General features: G+C 43.3%; 1 protein-coding gene and 1 pseudogene across 3 annotated transcripts in view; one reads left to right on the top strand and one right to left on the bottom strand.

Moving 5' to 3' along the window:
* The window catches only part of S1PR2 (sphingosine-1-phosphate receptor 2), a 122,975-nt gene that overhangs the window by 51,843 nt on the left and 43,594 nt on the right, over positions 1 to 27,538 (bottom strand). The gene's annotated exons all lie outside the window — the stretch shown is intronic.
* Positions 19,377 to 19,984, top strand: LOC137096202 (uncharacterized; annotated as a pseudogene).

Raw genomic sequence — 27,538 nt, 5'->3', positions numbered from 1 at the left:
CTCCAAGGTCATGTGGCCGGCATGACTGCATGGAGTGCCGTTAACTTCCCGCTGGAGCAGTAACTATTGATCTACTCACATTTGCATGTGTAGTGAAATTGCTACTCTATGTTAAAGTTTTGGTGTATAGCTCTATGTTTACATATGGCAGATAGGGAAGAATAAGTACAGACAGGGTAGCAACAGCAGAGATAGGATTCATTTGCATATGTGAAGCCGATTGGTCATATGCAGATTACTATAGGTCCAGGATTTGAAATGGCTGCTAGGCCAAAATGACAGTTGGGGAGAGCAGAGTTGAACATTCCAAAGGGGCGGAGCCAAGGTTCTGAAAGAGGCAGTTAGAGTGTGGGAGATTGAAAATGACGGTTAGGGATCTGTATGTGAGGAGGAGAGTTGGTTTTTGAGTGCCTGATAGAAATAAGCAGTTATGAGGATGTGTTAAAGACTTCTGATATAGAGAAGCAGTTAGTTAAATAGAGCTCGATTTTTAACTAACATAAAGAAGGCTAGTGCTGCCTTACTTCAGAATATAATTCAGTCAAGAGTGTGTAAAGCAAGTAACATGTTTGTGAATGTGAAACATTGATAGTTTATTCAGAAAAGTTAACCAAGTAAATGAAACTGACTGTAAGCCTCAAGATTGCAACAAAACACAAATGTAACCACAAGCGTTGGAGCCAGAAGTTATAAACTGTGTTACTTCGTTATACACAAGTGTTTCATTGGCTGCGATATGAAGTACAAAGGTTTAACAGCACACAGAAAGTCCCTGCCAATATAAAAGAAGAAACTGAATCAGTATAAGGCAGCAAAGAGGTTTTTAAAGAGGAAATAGTCTCTCTCCCTCGCCTAAGGATGTTTTCAAACTGCTAGGTTGGCAGAAGCTAGGGCTGACAGTAGAAGCTCACACCGCTCCCCGGAAATGAACCTGCGTCCTTTCAGTCAACAAGCTCAGCAGCATTTATAGTACTCTTCAAAATGTTGTGGATCTAACCCATCTGCTGGAAAACCTATTTTGCAAACACATTTAGGCTTCACAGTCCAATGCTTGTCTGGCTTGAACATGCCCCACATGATCTTCACTTAGATGAGTGAACAAACGGTCCAGGTTTCCTCGCCTTAAAACAAACCCACATATCTTTACCCCTCTATTCTCCCATGATCATACAACACTTGGAATACTGCGTCCAATTTTGGGCACTGCAATTGAAAGGAGATATTGACAAGCTGGGAAGTATCCAGAAGAGGGTGACTAAAGTGATCAAGGATCTGGAGAACAAGCCCTATGAGGCCTGGCTTAAAGAGCTGGGCATGTTTAGCCTGCAGAAGAGAAGGCTGAGAGGAGACATGATGAGGGCCATGTATAAATATATGAGGGGAAGTCATGGGGAGGAGGGAGCAAGCTTGTTTTCTGCTGCCTTGGAAACTAGGATGCGGAACAATGGCTTCAAACTACCGGAAAGGAGATTCCACCTGAACATGAAGAAGAACTTCCTATCTGTGAGAGCTGTTCAGCAATGGAACTCTGTGCCCCAGAGTGTGGTGTAGGCTCCTTCTTTCGAGGTTTTTAAACAGAGACTGGGTGGCCATCTGTTGGGGGTGCTTTGAATGCGATTTTCCTGCTTCTTGGCAGAGGGTTGGACTGGATGGCCCATGAGGTCTCTTCCAACTCTATGATTCTATGATTCAATGATCTAAGTCACATATTAAACTCAGTTATATTTACTATGCACCAAAGGAGGAAAAGGATGTGGAGGAGAGAAACAAATAAGTAAATAAAATTAACTTGTAATATGAGGAGAACAATATATTCAGCTCCGTGTATCCCGAGATTTTGTGGAAAAGCAGAAAAGGTGTGGATTGTACTGCACACGGAATCCAGCTTCTCAAGAATCTCAGCTTTCATTTTTTTTAATTAAAGAAAGGAGCAGGCTTCTTGCACTTACGGCTGTGAAAATAAGTTCAGTTTGCGTGGGCAATGCCTGCTGAAAACCGAGCAGCCAGAGGGATGGCTGCAGAGCTCTTGGTCCCCCTTCTAACTAGAAACAACACCTGAATCATGCAAATTTCCCCGGTGTGAATAAATTAAGAAAGGTTACAGAATCCAGCTTTACCAGCTTTTATTTTAGAATGCAAATATGTTTCTGATTAATGAGTTTTTTTTTCGTGCCTGGAGTGACTTGAGAAACTGCAAGTTGCTTCTGGTGTGAGAGAATTGGCCGTCTGCAAGGACGTTGCCCAGGGGACGCCTGGATGATTTGATGTTTTGCCATCCTTGTGGGAGGCTTCCCACATGTCCCCGCATGCGGAGCTGGATCTGACAGAGGGAGCTCACCCCTTCTTCTTCTTCTTCTTCTTCTTCTTCTTCTTCTTCTTCTTCTTCTTCTTCTTCTTCGGTGATCCCTCGTTGTCCGAGTAAGCTAATCCTCCAGGGTGGGTCTGTAGGTGACGATGGAGTCCGACTCTTGATCTGCATCGTCTCCCGCAGTGAGGGCATTGCTTTCCAGGTGGAAGGTGGTCCCAATCAGGGTTGGCTTGACGTGCCTTCCTCTTGGCATGTTTCTCTCTTTTGCCCTCCATTCGTGCCTCTTCAAATTCTGCAGCACAGCTGGTCACAGCTGACCTCCAGCTGGAGCGCTCAAGGGCCAGAGCTTCCCAGTTCTCAGTGTCAATGCCAGAGTTTTTAAGGTTGGCTTTGAGTCCATCTTTATGTCTCTTTTCCTGCCCACAAACATTCCGTTTTCCGTTCTTAAGTTCGGAGTAGAAATGGTGGTCAGGCATCCGGACAACGTGGCCAGTCCAGCAGAGTTATGTCGGAGGACCACTGCTTCAATGCTAGTGGTCTTTGCTTCTTCCAGCACGCTGTCTGCTTGTCTTCCCAAGAGATTTGCAGGATTTTCCGGAGGCAGCGCTGATGGAATCGTTCCAGGAGTTGCATGAGACGTCTGTAGACTGTCCACGTTTCGCAGGCATATAGCAGGGTTGGGAGGACAATAGCTTTATAAACAAGCACCTTGGTCTCCCTACGGATGTCCCGGTCCACAAACACTCTCTGCTTCATTCAGAAAAATGCTGCACTTGCAGAGCTCAGGCGTTGTTCTATTTCGGTGTCGTTGTTGACTTTGGTGGAGAGGTGGCTGCCAAGGTAGCGGAAATGATCAACATTTTCTAATGTTACACCATTAAGCTGTATCACTGGCATTGGGGAGGGGATGGCTGGTGACTGCTGGAACAGCACTTTGGTTTTCTCGATGTTCAGTGACAGGCCGAGCTTCTTGTATGCTTCTGCAAAGATGTTTAGAGTGGCTTTTAAACATTAGGTCTTCTTCTGAATGCGCACAGACGACATTGTCATCAGCATATTGGAGTTCTATAACAGATGTTGTTGTAACCTTGGTTTTGGTTTTCAGTCTGCTGAGGTTAAATAGCTTGCCATCTGTCTGATAGATGATTTCCACTCCGGTGGGAAGCTTCCCATCAACAAGATGAAGTATCATAGCGATGAAGATGGAGCTCACCCACACTCTCCCTGGCTTTGAACCTGCGACCTATCGGTCTTCAGTCCTGCCGGCACAGGGATTTAACCCACTGCGCCACTGGGAGCTCCTATTACTAAGGTACATGTGAAGGATTTTGAACATAACCCCAACATGCTTAACAGGTTAGATATTAGCATTCCATAATTCTATATTGATGGGACTTACCCAATCCGACAGTGCTGGACTTACTATACTATATTGTACTATATACAATATGAAAACTGCATGTATGAGTGGGCAGGCTGATAATCACAGGAAGCAGAGAAGAGATGGAAATCTGATTTAGGGCTGTATTTAGAACTGGATTCGTTCCCAGTTTTGGACAGTTCAAAGTGCCCCGCTCTCAATAAGCACTCCAAATGTCTTAATTTAGACCTCTGGGACCCAATGCTCAGCAGTGTCTGCCCTGCTATTTTAACCACTTTAACTAAACATAACAATAGCAACAAGCAAGGTGGCCCTGGCTCAAGAGCTTCATGAGAATGGTCACTCGCTCCCTTCTCCAAGACTGGCAAAGGGCCACATGCCCGTACAAAGCACAAGAGGAGGGCTAGAACAGTGCAAAATATTTCTCAAGAGTTGTAGTTGCTCAGATTTATACTTAACCTACAATCATCACACTGGCAACAAAGATCCGCATAGTCAAAGCAATGGTATTCCCCGTAGTAACCTACGGATGTGAGAGCTGGACCATAGGGAAGGCTGAGCGAAGGAAGATAGACGCTTTTGAACTGTGGTGTTGGAGGAAAGTTCTGAGAGTGCCTTGGACTGCGAGAAGATCCAACCAGTCCATCCTCCAAGAAATAAAGCCCGACTGCTCATTGGAGGGAAGGATAGTAGAAGCAAAGATGAAGTACTTTGGCCACATCGTGAGAAGAAAGGAAAGCTTAGAAAAGACAATGAGGCTGGGGGAAATGGAAGGAAAAAGGAAGAGGGGCCAACCAAGGGCAAGATGGATGGATGGCATCCTTGAAGTGACTGGATTGACCTTGAAGGAGCTGGGGATGGTGACAGCCGACAGGGAGCTCTGGCGTGGGCTGGTCCATTAGGTCACGAAGAGTCAGAAACAACTGAACAAATGAACAACAACAACAAACAAACAAAAGAGCATTCTGAACTCCACCAATGATGGAATTTAACCAAAATTGGCACACAGAACTGCCATGACCAACAGAAAATACTGGAAGGGTTTGGTGGGCATTGACCTTGAGTTTGGAAGTTATAGTTCAACTACATCCAGAGAGCACTGTGGACTCAAACAATGATGGATCTCGACCAAACTTGGCGCAGATACTCAATATGCCCAAAAGTGAACACTAGTGGAGTTTGGGGAAAATAGACCTTGACATTTGGGAGTTGTAGTTGTTGGAATTTATAGTTCACCTACAATCAAAGAGCATTCTGAACCACACCAATGATAGAATTGGGCCAAACATCCCACACAGAACTCCCATGACTAATACGAGGGGTATTTTTTAAGTAAGGTCCTTTTTGTTGTAGACACTAGTTCGCGCGCATACCGCAACGTGCGCGTGCGTCGTGCCTCGTGAACAACTGTACTCAGTTTCCGCTCTGTAGCTAATCTGTACGGTTCTGTTCTGTGCTTTAAAAATGTTTAAGACTATCAACTCACCCTCCGCATGTGAGGTTCGTTCAGTGATACAGTTTTTGTCAACAAGGAACCTGCCTGCTGCAGAAATTCATCGACAGATTTGTGAAGTGTATGGTGTGACGATGTGTAAAATTTATTCCTTTGGTTATGTGTAATTTAAACAGTAGTTTATGGATGGTAAGTATGGAGGATTATGTTTTGTTGGAGATGGTGGCTTGGCATTAGCTGAGTTGCCATAGCAACAGGGGCGGAGCCAACTGCTCTTCACGGCGCAGCTTTTTAAAAGTGGCAGTCAGTAAGCCGGTGAGCTACTGGGAAGACTGAGTCTCTGGGTGGAGATTCAGGGAATTAATTGGTGACCAATGGGGTTACAGAAAAGGACCCGGTAGTGATAAAACTACAGGGGGTTATTGATTTTGAGTTAAGAATCAAGTTTTGGCTGGGAGCCAATTCTGTTAATAAGCATTTTAGCTTATTTGTTTTAGTAGGACAGTTGTCCAGAAGAGTTACATCTGCTTATAGAAACCTCTTGAAGTCTGTGCCTGAGATTACTCATGAAACCTTACTAATGTAACCAATCAAGATTTGTGCCTCTTGTGAAGAAACAGTTAAACATGTTATACTCCTGTTAAAATAAACTTGTTACTGTTTTCCTCAAGCCTTGCCTGATACAGTTTCTCTCAAGGCAAACAGCCTGCATAAGAAGTAAAGTCAAGCCAGGGACAGTAAACGCTACGCTATCAAATGAATAAAGCCTTCTGTAATTAATAGTCCCTTTATAAAATAGCTCTTAAGCCGATATTGATCGTTCCCCGACTTTTCTCACAGATTAGGTGGCAGTAAGCTTTAACCACACTCTTTCACATACGGTGATACTGTTATGAGTGAAAGCAAAGTGCGTAAGTGGGTACGACAATTCAAAGATGGCCGTGACAACGTCCATGATGAGGACCGCTCCGGTCGCCCTTCTTTGATTACAGACGATTTGGTGGCTTTTGGCGACGGCAAGTTTTTATGAAGAGGGTATTTTAAAATTGGTTCAGAGGTATGATAAGTGTTTGAACAAACTTGGCAACTATGTCGAAAAATAGAGTGAAGTATGTACTTTCTGAAAATAAATTTACTTTTTTGAAATATACTTTCGTTGTGTACTTATGTTCAAACGGACCTTACTTAAAAAATACCCCTCGTAGATGATACTGTGTTTGCTAATGGTCTTTGGCGACCCCTCTGATACTTCTCTGTGACCCCCCCCTCCGCCCAGGGGTCCCGACCCCCAGGTTGAGAAATGCTGCTCTAGTGCCTCTGCAAACTACAAATTCCAAGATTCCTTTGGAAGCAGCCATGACAATTAAGTTGGAATTGACGAACTATAATTTGTTAGGTTAATTGCTGCCAAAATTTCAGCAAAGCGCTCTTCAACTCCTTTTTACTCTTCCTTGCCTGCATCTTTGCTTACGAGAGAGATATTGACAAGCTGGAATGTGTCCAGAGGAGGGCGACTAAAATGATCAAGGGTCTGGAGAACAAGCCCTATGAGGAGAGGCTTAGGGAACTGGGCAGGTTTAGCCTGAAGAAGAGAAGGCTGAGAGGAGATATGATAGCCATGTATAAATATGTGAGAGGAAGCCACAGGGAGGAGGGAGCAAGCTTGTTTTCTGCTTCCTTGGAGACTAGGACACGGAACAATAACTTCAAACTATAAGACAGGAGATTCCATCTGAACATTAGGAAGAACTTCCTGACTGTGAGAGCGGTTCAGCAGTGGAACTCTCTGCCCCGGAGTGTGGTGGAGGCTCCTTCTTTGGAAGCTTTTAAACAGAGGCTGGATGGCCATCTGTCAGGGGTGATTTGAATGCAATATTCCTGCTTCTTGGCAGGGGGTTGGACTGGATGGCCCATGAGGTCTCTTCCAACTCTTTGATTCTATGATTCTATGAGAGGCAGCCATTGGCTTTTACAGAAGATGCATAGACAGAAAAAGACAGCCTTGTGGAGAAAAGTTACTCCCATCTGGGGAAAAAAGTGGTTAATTCCCATCCGCCACCCCTTCCCTCAGGCCTGGGTGGATTTTGGCTCATAAAGCGTTCTCTTCTTGCCAATAGGCACATGCCATGCCCAATTTTTAATTTTTTTTAAAAAAAAACCTCTAATCTTTCCCAGTAATCCAGGCAGGGCAATATATTAAAGGAAGGGCTTTGTTTAGAAACAGAAGATGCTTCATGGTTTGGGACGAGGACTTTTCAATTTAGCTTAGCATGGGCTAATTTGTTTTTTTGCAGGAAGAAATTGAGCAACGTGACTCTGTTTTTGCTTTAAAGAAAGCATGTCCAATGTGGAGCCTAGTAAAAAGAGCTCACACATGTTGCTTAAAACATGCCCCTTTGCAAAAATTGCCTCCCCATTTGGGCCTCTTCTGCTGAAGCCGAGGGACTAAATCAGAAATACAGTTGGCCCTCCACATTCCAGGTTTGACTTTTGTGGATTTGATTCTTCACAGATTATAATCTCACTGGAAGAACTAGAGATTTTTTGTAGACTATATGTGATCAACATTGCCATACTGACATGAAAGTAAAGTAAAGTAAGAAATTTAAAGTAAGCAACTGACATTATACTGCTCTACTGGCATTATGGCAAATACAAGATTGGTAGCAAGGTCTTCCCAAATACACCACATCAGCCAAATGGTTTTCTGTGAAATCCTATGGTTCCACAAAAACATCAAAAAAATCTTTTAGAAAAACTTTTAAAAATGTCCATGCCAGAGTAGGAAGATCATATTGAGATTCATTGAACATTGAAGATCTACAGACACTTGCTAGAACACCTCAGCAAGCAAGAGTCCAAATGTGGCTGGCTTAAACCAGGCATGTAGCCGGGGGGGGGGGGGGGGGGGATACTCATGGTGGTTCACAAAAAGGCCTTACTGGTGCATTATTTAAACTGTTATGTTTATTCATATCATGATCTGATCACTATACTCAATATATCCCATATGCATGGGGGTATTGGGGTAATGATACAAAAGGTTTGCTAGGGTAGACCCTCTTTCACTCAGACTCAGCCCCCCCCCGAAGCTCAGCCCCCCCGAACCCCCCCCCCCCAAAATTAGCCCCCCTCCCCCCGAAACGAAATCCTGGCTACGGGCCTGGCTCAAACCCAGAACCTCAATCAATGGCTGATACCAAATGAGAGACTCCCTTCTGGGACACACAGAAGACTGGGCGACTTGGAAGGCGCTGAACAGACTGCGCTCTGGCACCACGAGATGCAGAGCCAACCTTAAGAAATGGGCTACAAAGTGGAATCCACGACATGCGAGTGTGGAGAAGAGCAAACTACAGACCACCTGCTGCAATGCAACCTGAGCCCTGCTACATGCACAATGGAGGACCTTCTTGAAACAACACCAGAAGCACTCCAAGTGGCCAGCTACTGGCCAAAGGACATATCAAGCTTGAAAACTTTGTATTTTGTTTGTTTGTTAAAAAATGCAATACAACTGTTTGCTTTGCTCCTGACATGATAAATAAATAATTTGAACATCGAAAAAACCAAAGTGCTCTTCCAGCAATCACCAGCCAATCCCTCTCCAATGCCAGAAATACAACTTAATGGTGTAACATTCCAAAATATTGACCATTTCCGCTACCTTGGCAGCCACCTCTCCACCAAAGTCAACATGGACACTGAAATACAACATCACCTGAGCTCTGTGAGTGCGGCATTTTTCCAAATGAAGCAGAGAGTGTTTGAGGATCAGGACACCCAAGGTGCTTGTTTATAAAGCTATTGTCCTCCCAACCCTGCTATACAACTGCAAAATGTGGACTATCTACAGACGTCACATGCAACTCCTGGAATGATTCCATCAATGCTCCCTCTGAAAAATCCTGCAAATGTCTTGTGAAGACAGGCAGACAAATGTCAGCATGCTGGAAGAAGTAAAGACCACCAGCACTGAAGCGATGGTCCTCCACCATCAACTCTGCTGGACCGGCCATGTTGTCCGGATGCCCGACCATTGTCTCCCAAAGCAGTTGCTCTACTCCGAACTCAAGAACAGAAAACTGAATGTTGGTGGGCAGGAAAAGAGATTGAAAGATGGGCTCAAAGCCAACCTTAAAAACTCTGGTATAGATACTGAGAACTGGGAAGCCCTGGCCCTTGAGCGCTCCAGCTGGAGGTCAGCTGTGACCAGCAGTGCTGTAGAATTTGAAGAGGCACAAATGGAGGGCGAAAGAGAGAAAAGTGCCAAGCCAACCCTGACGGGGACTGCCTTCCACCTGGAAAGCAATGCCCTCACTGCGGGAGAAGATCAAGAATAGGGCTCCACAGTCACCTACGGACCCACCTCCAGTACACCGATCTTGGAAGACAATCCTACTCGGACAATGAGGGATTGCCTAAGTAAGTAAGTAAGTATTGAGATTCAGTACATCTCTGGTTTAAAAATAAATTTAAATCTATTGACAAACCAAGCCATCCTTTCCCAAAAATACACAAGAGGACATTCTTGAGCTTGATCCTAACCAACCTAGGGAAATGAAGACAAACCAGCACTATGGGCTCCTTGAATGGCATCGTGTTGCTAGTGATATTTTGCGTTACCATCTCCTAGGAATATTGTCCTAGCATATTCTCTTCATGTGGACCATCCTTAGAGCCTCAGGGTTTACTTTTGCTTGGACTGGCTTGGCTCAAAACATGGGTTCCTCCAGTTTTTTTGGCGGCTGCTGTTTCAACGAGTATAATACAGAGGCGGGTTTGTTTGGGTCCTTCCAAGACATGAGTTGCTGCTGTCTGAGGGAGCTCATTACATACACAGAAGGCGGCCTTGTTCCTTGTTTGCCTTCATTGGAGGCTCATTCATCCCAACCTAGACAGCATAGAAACACACACACACTCTTTCTCTCACACACGCACACCATGTGCCCTCGGGTCATTAAGATAGATACAAATTGGATCAGTGCTAAATGGGATTAAAAGCAGGAATAGCAACCCAAGCAGAAGGATGTCCAGTTGTACTAGAAGGAAGCAGGTCCCTTCCTACCATCAGCCTCAGGCAACCAATCGAGGGGGTTGTGAAAAACCCAAGCAATTGCTATTTAAGTAGTAGTTTTCATTATTGCATTTCACTGTCATAAGTGGGAGAAAAGGGTTCAAGGGGTTTTCTGTCTCCTGTGCCAATATAACTTTGCTAGCTTTGGGTACTGGGCAACATGATTCAATCTCAGTGAGAAACCTTTCTGTCTAGCCACTTGGGTGGACAAAAGCATTGGGATCTGTTTGGGGTGAGATTGGTTTGGGTGCAAGGAGGAGCATCAGAGTAAATTTCAAGTTGATCAGCTCTGGCTCTGGCCCAACTTACTTGTCCGAACGTATCTCCCTCTACGTTCCATCTCGTAATTTTTTTTAAAAAATATTTATTACAGTCAATGACCAGATGCGGGCCATGAGGGCTACCCCACGACGAGTAGGAGGGCTGCCGCGGTGGGCCTTGAAGTCTAGGGCGCGGGCCCAGGTAGAGCCGCCACGGGTGCAGATCTTGGTGGTAGCAGCAAATATTCTCGTAATTTAAGATCTACTGGGGAGGGCCTGCTCTCGGTCCCACCGGCTTCGCAACGCGTCTGGTGGGGACGAGGGACAGGGCCTTCTCAGTGGTGGCTCCCCGCTTGTGGAATTCGCTCCCCAGCGAGATTAGATCGGCGTCCTCTCTCCTTTCTTTTAGGAAAAAACGAAAATTGTGGTTTTGGAGCCAGGCCTTCGGCTAGTGAGCACAGCAGCACTTTAGACACTGAACCCGGACCTCAGGACTGTTACGACAATTGGAATCGGCTATGTGACTTTGTAACTATATAATTATATATTTTGTTTTAATTTTTATTTTTATAAGCTTTTCCTTTAACAGTGAAAGAGGGGGAACAATCATCAAGATAGAAAGGTAAGAAATTGTGTAGGGAAGTAAAGAGAAGGGGGTAGCAAATAGGTTAGGGATGGGGGGGTGGTGGTGATAGGAAGGGTTAGAGGGGGAAGGAGGGGGTAGAGATATGTATTTTAAACTCCCGTTCAGTCCGCAGAAAAATGATCGACAAGTTGTACAATTCTTCTTATGCTTAATATGATCCATTTTCGAGCTCTTTCATAGCACCTTAAATGTCCAATTTAATTTTTTCTCTTAAGTACTCTCCTAATTGGTTCCAGTTTGTTTGTTTGTTTTTATTTATTTATTTATTTATTTGCTGCATTTGTTGACCGCCGTTCTCAGCCCTAGGGCGACTCACGGCGGTGTACAACATATAAAAGACAATTTACAATAAAGCAATAACGAAAAATCATCATATCACTAATACACAATAATATAATTACACTAAATAGTCCGCTCCGTCTCATCGTAGAATCATAACCAATCTCGTAATCCATATTCCGTTCCAGTTGTCATTACCAATTAATGTAGCACTTAGTTAAATGCCTTCTCAAATAGCCATGTCTTTAGGCTCTTACGGAAAGACATAAGGGAGGGTGCCTGTCTGATGTCAACAGGGAGGGTGTTCCACAGCCGGGGGGCCACCACCGAGAAGGCCCTCTCTCTCGTCCCCGCCAGACGTGCCTGTGAAGCAGGCGGGATCGAGAGAAGGGCCTCCCCAGACAATCTCAAGGCCCTCGTGGGCTCATAGGCCGAGATGCGGTCCGAAAGGTATTTTGGGCCAGAACCGTTTAGGGCTTTGTAGGATAACACCAGCACCTTAAATTGGGCCCGGTAGCAGATCGGCAGCCAGTGGAGCTGGAACAACAAGGGCGTTGTATGCTCCCTGCGTCCCGCTCCTGTTAGTAACATGGCTGCCGCGCGCTGGACTAGCTGAAGCTTCCGGGCCGTCTTCAAGGGCAGCCCCATGTAGAGAGCGTTGCAGTAGTCAAGGCGGGATGTGCCCAGAGCGTGTACCACCGTGGCCAAGTCAGACTTCCTGAGGTACGGGCGCAGCTGGCGCATGAGCCTGAGCTGTGCAAATGCTCCCCTGGTCACCGCTGAAACCTGGGGATCCAGGCTCAACGATGAATCCAGGATCACACCCAAGCTGCGAACCTGCGCCTTCAAGGGGAGTGCGACCCCATCCAGCACAGGCTGTAACCCTATACCCTGTTCGGCCTTGCGACTGACCAGGAGTACCTCTGTCTTGTCTGGATTTAATTTCAGTTTGTTCACCCTCATCCAGACCATTACAGCGGCCAGGCACCTTGCTCTGCTCCTCTAATAGGTACGAAAGCTTGTCTAAGTCCCTAAATTCAGTAATTTTTTTAATCCAGTCTTCATTGGATGGAGTTTCTTTGTTTTTCCATTTTTGTGCAATTAATATTCTTGCCACTGAGGATAAATAAAAGAGGATCTTTTCTTCATTTTTCTTTAGGTCTAAATCTGTTATATTCAGTAAGTAATACTCAGGTTTCATATCAAATTTTGTTTTAATTATATTTTGAGTATGTTTATGCACCAATAACCAAAATTTTTGTATTTTCCTACAGCTCCAGAATAAATGATAATAAGTTCCAGTCTCCTTCCCACATTTCCAACAAGTTCTATCACAGTTTTTATTAAATTTGGAAAGCTGTACAGGTGTCAAAAGCCATCGATAGAATACTTTATGCCAATTTTCTATTATGTTAATAGCTCTCGTAAATTTTAACTTAGTCTTCCAAACATATTCCCATTCTTTCAAGAGTGGCTTATATCCCTGGCCCACTTGATCATATTTTCCTTTACTAATTCCTTCTCATTGCTCCATAAATGATTATATGACTATGTGATTATAATTAATGTTACTGTTTTTAACCTGCGATGTATTATGTATTAACCTGCGAAGTGGAGCAGGTACGCATGTGCGAGATCTGAGAGGCAGAGAAGGAGGTACTGTAATAGGAAAATTACCATATTGAAATCAAATCTGATGCTTTTTAAATTTTTATTTGGTGTGTGTTGGAAGAGGGGTAGTTGTAGCGAAACTGCTACTCTATGTTAAATTTTTGGTGTATAGCTCTATGTTTACATATGGCAGATAGGGAAGAATAGGCACAGACAGGGTAGCAACAGCAGAGATAGGATTCATTTGCATATGGAAGCCGATTGGTCATATGCAGATTAGAGTAGGCCCAGGATTTGAAAATGTTGCTAGACCAAAATGACAGTTGGGAAGAGCAGAGCTAAACATTCCAAAGGGGTGGAGCCAAGGTTTTAAAAATAGGCAGTTAGAGAGTCAAAAGTGTTAGTGAGGGATTCCTGTTTGTGAGAGACAGTTAGGAACTTCTGTGAGAGAAAAGAGTTAGGAATTGCTGTTTGTGAGGGGAGTTAGGGATTCATGTTTGTGAGAGACAGTTAGGAACTTCTGTGAGAGAAAAGAGTTAGGAATTGCTGTTTGTGAGGGGAGTTAGGGATTCCTGTTTGTGAGAGACAGTTAGGAACTTCTGAGAGAAAAGAGTTAGGAACTCCTGTTAGAAATAAGCAGTTATGAAGATGTGTTAAAGACTTCTGATATAGAGAAGCAGTTAGTTAAATAGAGCTCAAGTTTTAGGAACATAAAGAAAGCCAGTGGTTCTTTAGTCAGAATATAATTTCAGTCAAGAGTGTGTAAAGCAAGTAACGTGTTTGTGAATGTGAAACATTGAAAGTCTATTTCAGAAAAGTAAACCAAGTATATTATACTGACTGTAAGCCTCAAGATTGCAACAAAACTCAAATGTAACCACAAGTGTTGGAGCCAGAAGTTATAAACTATGTTACTTTGTTATACAGAAGTGTGTGTCTCAGTGCCTGTGCAAATGTTAAACAGCACACAGAAAGTCCCAGCTAATATAAAAGAAGAAACTGAATCAGTATAAGAGCAAAGAGGTTTTTCTTAAATAAAGTAATAGTCTCTCTCCCTCGCTACAGTAGTCTTATACGGCGAGTATATCCCAAACTGTATATTTTAACTGGAAAAGTTGGGGGTCGCCTTATACGCCCAGTCATCATATATGCCAGAATATACGGTACAAATACAGTATTTTAAATTCTGAAAAAACCCAAAATCAGAAAATACTCAAAACAGTATTTGAAATACTGTTGAAATACCACAAACCACAAAAGTTGAAGTAGTCATCAACTTTTAAATAACTTTTTCAAATGTTACAACTGCTACCCAAATGAGAGCTGCAGGTTAATAAATAATCTGTATGTGGCCATTGGCATGTGATGGAAATAACTTTCTTAGAAAAGTCAGCCTTCAAAGTTTGGAGATGGGGATCTGTGAGTTTCTATAAGGGGAAAAAATCTCAGTGTAAGCATCTCCTCTCCAGGGAAGAATGCTAGGATCCCAAAGGCAGCATCTGAACCAAATTCTCCGAATATTTCCAATGTCCTTATCTAAGCCCTTTGCCGCTGATGCAGCAGGAAGTGGATACTTACATAGCAATGAACCAGAGGGCAGCTCCTTTGCTCCCCACCCAAACTCTGGGGAATTTTGTCATCAAGCAAAAACTAATAAGAGCAAAAGCTCCTGTACATATCACTGGGGAATCAGAGCTACCTAATGGCTCGTATGCCTTCAGAGAGGCACACGAGCAGGGCCCAACCTCTTCAGTTCAGAAGCAGGGAATGCTTCATACATCTGTCCCACTGCAAAGCTCCTTGTGAGAAACACATTTGCAGGATTGGTACGGTGAAGCCAAGCCATCTAGTTGCCTGAAGATAAGCTCAAAATGGCACACAGACCTTGTCACCAATGTTATACAAGCAGAGGCGGCCCTAGGTAATTTTCAATGGTAAGCAAACAGTATTTTGCCCCCCCACCCCCCAACCAATCACTGATATATATTTTCTGTTCGTCGTGGGAGTTCTGTGTGCCATATTTGGTTCAATTCCATCATTGGTGGATGCTCTTTGATTGTAGGTGAACTATACACCCCAGTAACTGCAACTCACATAGGTCTGTTTTCCCCCAAGAGCATCTCAAGAGCGCCCCTGGGCAAAATCAACTATACTGCAAATGCTTACTTTGCGTAATGGGTTGAGCTCCCCCTGTACACAGGGAAGCCAAACAAACTAGCAATGCAATCTTCTAATTTTGGCCATGGTACCACATATTGCACTCTACTTGATGTTGGCTTGCTAAATTAGGTAGGATCTAGTGGCAAAGAGAACAATTTCCTCCAAAAACTTGCTGCCACTCCTTGCTCAACTGACACCTCTCACCTGAGGTGCCCTCTCCTGCTGCCTAATGCCATAGGGCTACCTAGTGGATGGTAGTGTTTTACTCACAGTGAAGTAGGAAAAAAAATACAGCTTTCCACCTGAAGCTTTGGCTCAGTGTCTACTCAAAACCCAGAGGCTACAGCACTGAAAACGTTGTGTAAACTGCCTTGTGAATAATAATAATAATAATAATAATAATCATCATCATCATCATCATAGAATCAAAGAGTTGGAAGAGACCTCATGGGCCATCCAGTCCAACCCCCTGCCAAGAAGCAGGAATATTGCATTCAAATCACCCCCGACAGATGGCCATCCAGCCTCTGTTTAAAAGCTTCCAAAGAAGGAGCCTTCACCACACTCCGGGGCAGAGAGTTCCACTGCTGAACGGCTCTCACAGTCAGGAAGTTCTTCCTAATGTTCAGATGGAATCTCCTCTCTTGTAGTTTGAAGCCATTGTTCCGCGTCCTAGTCTCCAAGGAAGCAGAAAACAAGCTTGCTCCCTCCTCCCTGTGGCTTCCTCTCACATATTTATACATGGCTATCATATCTCCTCTCAGCCTTCTCTTCTTCAGGCTAAACATGCCCAGCTCCTTAAGCCGCTCCTCATAGGGCTTGTTCTCCAGACCCTTGATCATTATAGTTGCTCTCCTCTGGACACATTCCAGTTTGCCAATATCTCTCTTGAATTGTGGTGCCCAGAATTGGACATAATACTCCAGGTGTGGTCTAACCAAAGCGGAATAGAGGGGTAGCATTACTTCCCTAGATCATCAAAATTACATAAAGAAAAAATATATATAGTCATAAAATAACATTCCAATAAGTACAATCACCATAACAGTGGTTGGGCCACATGTACAGGATAAAACGATTAAAAGACTCTAATGAGATAAAAATAGGAGTAAGTTATTTGCAGGGAAGTATGGGAAGAGTTTTCTTGGTTGACAGCACAAGCGCTAGTCAACTAGTGCCGTTCCACAGCCAGGTATTTATCTTTTCTCTCTCTTCACAGTCAAAAAAAGAACCACTTAGGAAAGCTGTAGAACAGGTTTCTTGCCCTGGCTGTTTGGGCTGTAGTAAAGACGCTCCCAAAATGCCCTTTTGTGCTAGTTATATCTGTCTTCACTTTTGCGTTTCATTTAACATATACAACTAGAGAGATGCATCCAACGATACAACTTAAGTAGAAAGATTGCTAGAGCCCTCGGTGGCGCAGTGGGTTAAACCCCTGTGCCGGCAGGACTGAAGGATTCAAACAGGTCACAGATTTGAATCCGAGGAGAGTGTGGATGAGCTCCCTCTATCAGCTCCACCTCTCCACGCAGGGGCATGAGAGAAGCCTCCCACAAGGATGATAAAACATCAAAAACATCCAGGCGTCCCCTGAGCAACGTCTTTGCAGACAGCCAATTCTCTCACACCAGAAGCAAATTGCAGTTTCTCAAGTCGCTCCTGACACACAAAAAAAGGAAGATTGCTCCTCCATACCCTGAAAAGTTCAACTGTGCAGGCCATCCTGACATACAACTATTAAGGTGCAAAAGGGGGAAACCTTGCCTCTCAAGATTTTGGTAAACTGCAACACCAATCCTCCTTATCACGGGCCATAGGATCAGGGGCGAATGAGAATCAAATTCGGACAATAACTGGAAGGCTACAGGTTCCCCAGACCTGGATTGAAGGCTGCCAAATTGAACACTCTAAAACAGGGATCCTCAAACTAAGGCCCGGGTGCCTCACTCAGGGTCAACCTAAGTCTGAATCGACTTGAAAGCACACAACAACAACAATCCTATTTCATCAGCCAAAAGCAGGCCCACACTTCCCATTGAAATACTAATAAGTTTATATTTGTTAAAATTGTTCTTCATTTTAATTATTGTATTGTTTTTAAGTGGTTTTTTTTGCACTACAAATAAGATATGTGCAGTGCACATTGGAATTCATTCATGTTTTTTTCAAATTATAATCCGGCCCTCCAGCAGTTTGAGGGACTGTGACCTGGCCCTCTGTTTAAAAAGTTTGAGGACCCCTGCTCTAAAAGGACATTATTTCCTCTTTTGATGTCTGAGATACAGAATGACAACCTCACTTAGAATATGCGACAACACTGACCAAAAGGATATTTACTATTGACAAAGGCATCACTGCACTGCCTTATAGTCGATTTTATTACACTTTTGTAATGCAGATCCAGAAACTGGAAGTAATGGGTAACAGATAACAATTTTTGAAAACTGAATCAATATTCAGTTTTCAAAAATTGTTATCTGTTACCCATTACTTCCAGTTTTACAAAATGGAAGTTGTTTTATTATTCAGGAACAGAAAAAAAAATGCATCTTACTTAGTTTGGCATTAAATCTTATTGGCATAGAAGAAGTATTCAAACAATAATTTCAAATAATTTTAAATGATTCTGGCCCAATTTACCTGCCCGAACACATCTCCCCTTATGAACCATCTAGGACAGTGTTTATCAACCTGGGTGTCGGGACCCCGGGGGGGGGGGGTCATGAGGGGGTGTCAGAGGGGTCACCAAAGGCTATCAGAAAACACAGTCTTTTCTGTTGGTCATGGGGGTTATGTGTGGGAAGTTTGGCCCAATTCTATCATTGGTAGGGATCAGAATGCTCTTTGATTCTAGATGAACTATAAATCCCAGCAACTACAACTCCCAAATGTCAAGGTCTATTTTCCTCAAACTCCACCAGTGTTCACATTTGTACATATTGAGTATTTGTGCCAGGTTTGTCCCAGAGCCATCATTGCTTGGGTCCACAATGCTCTCTGGATATAGGGAAACTGAAACTCCAAAACTCAAGGTCATTGCCAACCAAACCCTTCCAGTATTTTCTGTTGGTCATGGAAGTGCTGTGTGCCAAGTTTGGTTCAATTCCATCGTTGGTGGAGTCCAGAATGCTCTTTGAGTGAACTATAAATCCCAGCAACTACAACTCCCAAATGACAAAATCAATCCCCGTCCAACCCCACCAGTATTCAAATTTGGGTATTGGTGCCAAATTTGGTCCAGTGAATGAAAATACATCTTGCATATCAGATATTTACAATACGATTCATAACAATAGCAAAATTATAGTTGTGAAGTAGCAACAAAAATAATGTTATGGTTGGGGGTCACCACAACATGAGGAACTGTATTAAGGGGTCACAGCATTAGGAAGGTTGATAACCTCTGATCTAGGACTTTAAGATCGTCTGGGGAGGCCCTCCTCTCAATCCAGCCTTCATCACAAGTATGGTTGGTGAGGACAAGGGACAGGGCCTTCTCGGTGGTGGCCCCTCTGCTATGGAATTCCCTCCCTAGGGATATCAGATCGGCTCCCTCCCTTTTAACATTTTGGAGGAAAGTTGAGACATGGTTGTTTGAGCAAGTGTTTACAAATGCAGAGTAATTGACATAGAAAATGGAACGACTAGACGATGGAGTTGGACAATGCTTTAGCAAGGAGACGCTAATGATGTTGGTTTTAATTGTTTCTGTTGTGGTTTTATATTGTATTTTAATGTTTTTTATTTGCATTTCAATATTATGTGTATTGACTTGCTGCTTGTAAACCGCCTTGAGTCGCCGAAAGGCTGAGAAAAGCCGTATACAAGTACAGCAAATAAATAAATAATAAATACTGTTTAAGTTTAAAACAATTGGTTACAAATTGAGCTAAAAAGTCTTGAACTGTCAAGGAACACCTCTTTTGTTTTGCCACTTTACAAAGATCACTTGATAAAAAACAAAAACAAAATAAAGCAACATTAGTGGGAAAAAAAGAAAACTATTTTGTCTCCATAGCATCAAAGTGCTGGCTTCGGTTATCTTTGGATTTTAAAGTGTACTGAAATGCTTTTATCGTAAGTCGCTTTGAATCTCCTTTGTGGATAGAAAAGGCAGGGTATAAATAAACATAAACATACTCAAAAACAACAACAAGAAGAAGAAGAAGAGGAGGAGGAGGAGGAGGAAGAAAAGGAGGAAGAAGAGGAGGAGGAGGAGGAGGAAAAGGAGGAGGAGGAAGAAGAAGAAGAAGAGGAGGAGGAGAAGAAGGAAAAGGAGGAAGAAGAAGAAGAGGAGGAGGAGGAGGAAGAAGAAGAGGAGGAGGAGGAAGAAGAAGAAGAAGAAGAGGAGGAGGAGGAGGAGGAGGAGGAGGAGGAGGAAGAAGAAGAGGAGGAGGAGGAGGAGGAAAAGGAGGAAGAAGAAGAAGAGGAGGAGGAGAAGGAGGAAGAAGAAGAAGAGGAGGAGGAGGAAGAGGAGGAGGAAAAAGAGAAGAAGAAGAGGAGGAGGAGGAGGAAGAAGAAGAGGAGGAGGAGGAGGAAAAGGAGGAGGAAGAAGAAGAAGAGGAGGAGGAGGAAGAAGAAGAAGAGGAGGAGGAGGAGGAGGAGGAGGAAGTAGAAGAAGAAGAAGAAGAGGAGGAGGAGGAGGAGGAGGAGGAGGAGGAAAAGGAGGAAGAAGAGGAGGAGGAGGAAGAAGAAGAAGAAGAGGAGGAGGAGGAGGAGGAAGAAGAAGAAGAAGAAGAAGAAGAGGAGGAGGAGGAGGAGGAGGAGGAGGAGGAAGAAGAAGAAGAACAACAACAACAACGGTCCTGAAGAGAGTTCTATGGATACCATAGACTGCAAAAATAACCCCCAGTATGAGTGAAGATGACTAAACTGAAGCTGTCATACTTTGGGCTTCCCGTGAGAAGATATGACCCACTGGAAAAGACAATAAAGTGGAAGACAGTAGGAAAAGAAGAAAGCCACATTGCAGGTGGATTGTCTCAGTCATGGCTCTGGATTCACAAGACTAATGACCAGGGCTTTTGAAAGCAATTCATTCAATGCTCACCAAAAGTTAAATTTAACTTGACAACAATCAACAACATTTTGAGCCTCCTCAAGGCATTAAAAACAGCAGAAGGTCACGGGAATATACAGTATACGTCCTCCAAACTACCCTACAACAAGGCTGAAAAAAAAACCATCTTGCTATAAATGTTCTATAAACAGATGCTGTTTGGGAAGCAATTTTGGACGACCCTGAGATCTGAAACTATGATCAGAGCCCTTTCAAGTCCAGTTATAGCAAGAGCTGCAGAACGTTAAGCCTGTTTCATATTTCAGTCTGTAAAGTGGCATCCCTTTACAACAGAAATAAACATGACACATGTTGAAACTAAAGTACTGAGACAAGAAAATGAACTAGCCAAAGATTCCTTGAATGTTGGCGTTTAAAGGAAACAGTGGAAATATAAACGTGAAGTGCTTTGCATTCCAAATGAAGGGAATGTCAATGTATTGGCGAAGGCTTTCACGGCCGGAATCACTGGGTTGTTGTAGGTTTTTTCGGGCTATATGGCTATGGTCTAGAGGCATTCTCTCCTGACGTTTCACCTGCATCTATGGCAAGCATCCTCAGAGGTAGTGGATGCTTGCCATAGTGGATGCTACCTCTGAGGATGCTTGCCATAGATGCGGGTGAAACGTCAGGAGAGAATGCCTCTAGACCATGGCCATATAGCCCGAAAAAACCTACAACAACCCAAAAGGGAATGTCAATAACCATTATTTCTTTACACAGTCAGTCCTTCATATCCATGGATTCTGTGTCCATAGATTCCACCATCCATGGCTTGAAAATATTGAAAAACTTTCCAAAAGGAAAACCGCGATTTTGCTGTTTTATATAAAGGACAGCATTTTACTATGTTACTATATATAATAGGACTTGAGCATCCATTGATTTTGGTACCCATGGAGCAAAGGGGAGGTCCTGAAACCAAAGCTCAAAAGATACAAAGGTTTTACTGTATGCCAGCTGAAGATTAAGAAGAGGTAATCAATACATTTCATGCTATTTTGAAGTTTTTTTTCATGTGAGGAATGACTTGAGAAACTGCAAGTCACTTCTGGTGTGAGAGCATTGGCCGTCTGCAAGGACGTTCAGATGTTTTTGATGCTTTACCATGAGGTTACCATAAGTCAAAAAGCAACTTGGACACACACACACGGACACGGACACACACATTGATTTCATGGGGGGATTAAATTAAAAATTCCACAATCCACCAAGCATTTTTTAAAAAACAGAAAAGTGTTAATCTCATACCTTGGTTAAGTGAGAAATCAAGGTGTGGGAGGGGTGGATCATCTGTCAGTTCAGCAAAGCTACGGATGGCTCAGACCATCAATTTAACATTGGACATGCCTGACAAAGATTAGAGCTAAGGAACTATGAACAAATAAGTTCTGAAGCAAATATTTTTGGTTTTGTACTCTTGAAGATACTCCTTATGAATGATCAGGAGCAGGACTTTGTTCAAAATACCAGTTCTAGGGTGGCGTGCTGGTTATTATTATTATTGGATTTAAACCTTTGAACTCAGCGGGGAGCACATCAATGGCACTAGTGGATTCTAGGAAAATTAGCTGAACACAGAACATTCAGTCTATGTATTTTATTTATTTATTTATTTATTTACAGTATTTATATTCCGCCCTTCTCACCCCGCAGGGGACTCAGGGCAGATTACAAAGTACACGTACATGGCAAACATTCAATGCCAAAGACACACAACAGATATAGATATTAACTTGTTTGAGACCCGCCTACCTTCGTGACCGTATCTCTCTCCATGAATCAACCCAGGCCCTACGAACTTCTGGGGAGGCCCTCCTTTCACCCCTGCCAGTCTCACAGGCTTGTCTTGTGGGCACAAGGGAAAGAGTCTTTTCGTCTGTGGCTCCCCAGCTTTGGAACTCATTACCTGGAGAGATCAGGAAGGCCCACACTAGAAACGTTTAAAAAGAACCTTAAAACCTGGCTCTTCCGCTATGCCCTTGGTGAGTAGGTGCACACAACAGATATAGACAGACAGTCAGAGGCTATTTAACTTTTCTGGCCACCAGTGTAGCTGTCGCTTTCATCGTCCATCTGCAACACTGATGAAGTATTTCCGCATTCCCCGCATGCTTTGCTGGAGTGCTTTGCTGGAGTCTTTTTTATGGCCTTGTAAATTAGTTAAATTAGTTTACCCACACATAGGTGGTAACTAATTTTCCTACTTGACAGATACAACTATCTTTCGGGTTGCAAAGGTCGACAGCAAGCTACACAATTGGCCGGAAGCTCACTCCGACCCGGGCTGGCTTCGAACTCATGACCTTTTGGTCAGAAGTGATCTTAATGCAGCTGACTGTTGCATCCCAGTTCAAGAAACGAGACCATAAGTTTAAATCCACCACACTGGACTGTAGGAAAAGCAATCCTTGTTTATTGATAAAAAAATTGGTTACAAAAGAAAGGTAAATGCAAAGTCAAAAAGCCACAGAAAAAACACAGCAGTCAGTAGAATCTCTGAACTTGAGCAAAATTTCAAAAGCCACAATACAAGAACCAGGAACCTGTTAGCCTTTTACTAACCATGAACTTGAAAACTAGTAGCCTCTGGGATTACTGGCCATGGAACACAGGAATTCTGCCAAGGCACTGCCACAGTCCCAAATGTTGCTTGATCTAAAGAGGCACCCGGCAGGAGGCCTCTTAAACCAAAGAAACTATTCTTTGAAACGCCCCTTGACTTTGAAGCCTGGGCCTGTCTCTCCTGTAAATGATGTGACCTTTGTAGAAACTGGGAAACATTTCTGTCTCTAACTATCTGTTCTCTTCGGTCCTCATTAAAAACACCAGGTGGAGAGATATCACGGCTAGCTTCCAAAACATTTTCCTCCAGCTGAGTTTCATTTTCATCGCTGCTGACCTCAGCATCAACAACAGATTCCACACTGTCAGGGTCAGGGAGAGCTTGCTCAGTTGGAAAAACTATCAGAGAATCCGGTTCACACAGATCAGGATCAGGCTGAACCCCAACACTGACACCCAGACAGCTGCGCCACAGTCCCGGTGCTACCTTTTGGGAAATTTAATTTCTGTAAGTTTGAAAAGTATTGACGATGTCATCTCATATATAAATAATAATCAAATGTGGAGAAAGACAAGACAGAGACATAGTGAAACTAGGCAAACATCAAGACAGGAATCCGAAATGGTATAAAGAAACATGCAAATGTGCCCTTTTAGAGATGCAATACTGAACATGCGTCAAAACACCACCGCTACAATAAAAAAAACTCTTAAGAGAGGTTAAAAGTAGGGCAACTTAAAAAAAAAGACATCACCAAGCCTAATCTAGAAAAAGTTTACAGCAATGCAAACATTATTTCTCAGATGACAAATTGCAAAAAAACAAAACAAAAAAAAACAACCCCAAAAAAGCAAAAAAGAAAACAAACCCCAAAGCCCCATTAAAGACAGTCTGCTCAAGATGTTGCTTTTACAGGATGCCAAGCAGTGTTCAAGCTGTTAAAAGAGCACATAACAAAAGGAGTGACATTGAAGTATTACTTTGTGAAACCATCAGTAACTATGTCAACAGATACCGGTTCTCGAGTATTAAATATTGCATTGCTGCCAGAAAGGCTCACCTGTTGCCCATGCTACCAAAGCATTGGTAATTTCCCAAAAGATAACTCAAACAGCATGAGAAAAACGTTGGCCATGGTGTTTGGCCTCAACGACGTCTCCCGATTCCTCCACGTTTCCACTGTCACTTTTTCCATACCACAGACAGCTGGAGTGGTTTAAAGAAAAACCCTTTACATAATAAATCTCCAAGCATTCAAAGGGACAAACAACCCAGATTAATGACAAGTGAGGCATAGGCTTCGCTAACATAGTTGACATTCCAAGAGGTGAAAACCATCTTTGCTGAAGGTTTCATGCCTTGTATTGTCGAAGGGTTTCATAGCCGGAATCACTGGGTTGTTGTAGGTTTTTTTCGGGCTGTATGGCCATGGTCCAGAGGCATTCTCTCCTGACATTTCGCCTGCATCTATGGCAAGCATCCTCAGAGGCAGTGAGGTCTGTTGGAACTAGGAAAAATGATTTATATATCTGTGGGATATATAACTCTTGTCTTGAAACATTCACTCCAGCAGACAAGAGTCCTTTGTCCCACCCTGGTCATTCCACAGATATATAAACCCTTTTTCCTAGTTCCAACAGACCTCACTACCTCTGAGGATGCTTGCCATAGATGCAGGCGAAACGTCAGGAGAGAATGCCTTTAGACCATGGCCATACAGCCCGAAAAAACCTACAACAACCCAGTTTCATGCCTTATTTGCCAGTGCAGTTGCAAGTGAAACCGAAGACATTTCAAACTACAGGCAGTCCGCGAGTAACAAACGTCCAAATTACAAACAGGATTTTTTTTGTCGTGTCAGGAGTGACTTGAGAAACTGCAAGTCGCTTCTGGTGTGAGAGTATTGGCCGTCTGCAAGGACGTTGCCCAGGGGATGCCCGGATGATTTGATGTTTTTATCATCCATGTGGGAGGTTTCTCTCATGTCCCAGCATGAGGAGCTGGAGCTGATAGAGGGAGCTCATCCGCCTCTCCCTGGATTCGAACCTGCGACCTGTCCGTCTTCAGTCCTGCCAGCACATGGGTTTAACCCACTGCGCCACCGGGGGCTCCAAGAACAGGATGACATAATAGCAAGTGAGAAAAATCACTCCAAGGGAAGGGAAATTCACTCTTGAAAGAGTGATCATAGGGAAAAGATATCTCCATTGAAGCTGTAGCACAAATCCTTGTCTCCACAACAAACTAATTTTTTCAAAATCCAATTATCAGAGTGACTGAAAGTGAGGTGAAATCTTCTGAACAGGGGCACAGATAGCAAAACAAAGATTCCCTGTGCTATCCAGAGTGTGTGTATGTGTGCCAGATTGCTGGAGCAATTCATAAAAATGTGCCTGTTCTGACTTATGTACGAATTCAACTTAAAAACAAACTTACCAAATCTATTTTGTTCACAACTTGGGAACTGCCTGTATCACAAAGGAGAAAGATGCACTGCAGAAAGTGTGTGTGGCGGGGTGTGTGTCATCTTTTTAGCAAATTGTATCATTAAGATCATCTGGGGAGGCCCTGCTCTCAGTCCCACCTGCCTCACAAGTACATCTAGCAGGGGACGAGAGACAGGGCCTTCTCAGTGGTGGCCCCTCGGCTGTGGAACGCCCTTCCTACAGATATTAGATCGGCCCCCTCCTTGTTATCATTGAAAGAAAGGGCAAGACCATCTTCATCCAACCCAATTCCATTACAATTGTTAAGTTTCAAAGGTTTTTTTTTTTGACAAAATGCAAAATATAACTGGAGATCTCTAATATGTCATCTGTTTGGGACAAAAGAAGAAGATTTTTTCTTATATCAACAAATGGAAATGTTTCTGACTGACATATACACCCAAAAACCTGAGCCAGCAAGATATGGAACAGAAAAATTTAACCCATATGCTATAAAAATTTATTTATATTTTATTTCCCCCAAAATGGAACTCAAGTTGTTTCAGAATAAAACGGGTCAAGACTCCAGGGTGGGTGTCATGAGGGGGTGTCAGAGGGGTAGGCAAAGGTCACCAGAAAACACAATATTTTTTGTTGGTCATGGGGGTTCTATGTGAGAAGTTTGGCCCAATTCTATAATTGGTGGGATTCAGAATACTCTTTGATTGTAGGTGGACTATAAATACCAGCAACTACAACTCCCAAATGTCAAGGTCTTGTTGTTGTTCATTCGTTCAGTCGTTTCCGACTCTTCGAGACGTCATATGCCCAAATGTGTACACTGGTAGAATTTGTCAAGGTCTATATTCCCCAAATTCTACCAGTGTTCACATTTGGGCATATTGAGTATTTGTGCCAAGTTTGATCCAGATCCATCATTGTTTGAGTCCACAGTGCTCTCTGGATGTAGGTGAACTACAACTTCAAAACTCAAGGTCAATGCCCACCAAAACCTTCCAGTATTTTCCCTTGTTCGTGGGAGTTCAGTGTGCCAAGTTTGGTTCAAGTCCATCATTGGTGGAGTTCAGAATGCTCTTTGATTATAGGTGAACTATAAATCCCAGCAACTACAACTCCCAAATGACAAAATCAAACCCACCAGTATTAAAATTTGTATTGAGTATTTGTGTCAAGGGAGTCCCCGGTGGTGCAGTGGGTTAAAGCGCTGAGCTGCTGAGCTTGTTGACCGAAAGGTCACAGATTTGATTCCGGGGAGGAGCATGCGCTTCCGCTGTCAGCCCTAGCTTCTGCCAACCTAGCAGTTCGAAAACATGCAAATGTGAGTACATCAATAGGTACCGCTCCGGCGGGAAGGTAACAGCGCTCCATGCAGTCATGCCGGCCACATGACCTTGGAGGTGTCTATGGACAACGCTGGCTCTTTGGCTTAGAAATGGAGATGAGCCCCCCCCCCCCCCGAGTCAGACATGACTGGACTTAATGCCAGGGGACAACCTTTACCTTTTATTTGTGTTAAATTTGGTCCAGTGAATAAAAATACATCCTGCATATCAGATATTTATATTACGATTCATAACAGTAGCAAAATTACAGTTATGAAGATGCAATGAAAATAATGTTATGGTTGGGGTCAACACAACATGGGGGACTGTATTAAAGGATTGCGGCATTAGGAAGATTGAGAACCATTGGAATAAAAGTTAAAACCAACTGCCATCAACATGACGGATAATTTAAAAAGTCTCAAAACAAAGGTTAGCATTGGAGCAGAAAGTGCTATTGGGACTTTAGGAAAGTTTTGGACTCAGAGGTGTCCTTGACTACCTTGAGAAGCAGGGTTAGTTTTGTGCTTGGGCAGTTTTGAGTTTTCTGGGCCGCCTGGTCATGTTTCAGAAGCATTATCTCCTGACATTTCGCCCACATCTATGACTAGCATCCTCAGGGGTTGTGAGGACCTCACAACCTCTGAGGATGCATGCCATAGATGTGGCTGAAATTTCCGGAGAGAGTGCTTCTGGAACATAGCCTGACAGCCCGGAAAACTCACAGCAACCCAGTGATTCTGGCCATGAAAGCCTTCGACAACACAGTTTTGTGCTTGTTTGTTACGTGCCAAGAGTGACCAAAGGCTGGAAATGATTTTTTTAAAAAGAAACATTGGACTAGAGTTCCCAGGCAGGGCAGAGTTGACTGGATTTCAGCTACTTCTCTGAAGGTCTCAATTATAATTATTTAAATCACAATTCCAACCACTAGACTACTTAATCACCATTTTAGTAGAGGTATATTAT

The sequence above is a fragment of the Anolis sagrei genome, chromosome 2 (assembly GCF_037176765.1).
Source record: "Anolis sagrei isolate rAnoSag1 chromosome 2, rAnoSag1.mat, whole genome shotgun sequence".
Taxonomy (NCBI): domain Eukaryota; kingdom Metazoa; phylum Chordata; class Lepidosauria; order Squamata; family Dactyloidae; genus Anolis; species Anolis sagrei.
Note: the sequence above shows the minus strand (reverse complement) of the source record. Positions and strands in the feature narration are given on the sequence as shown.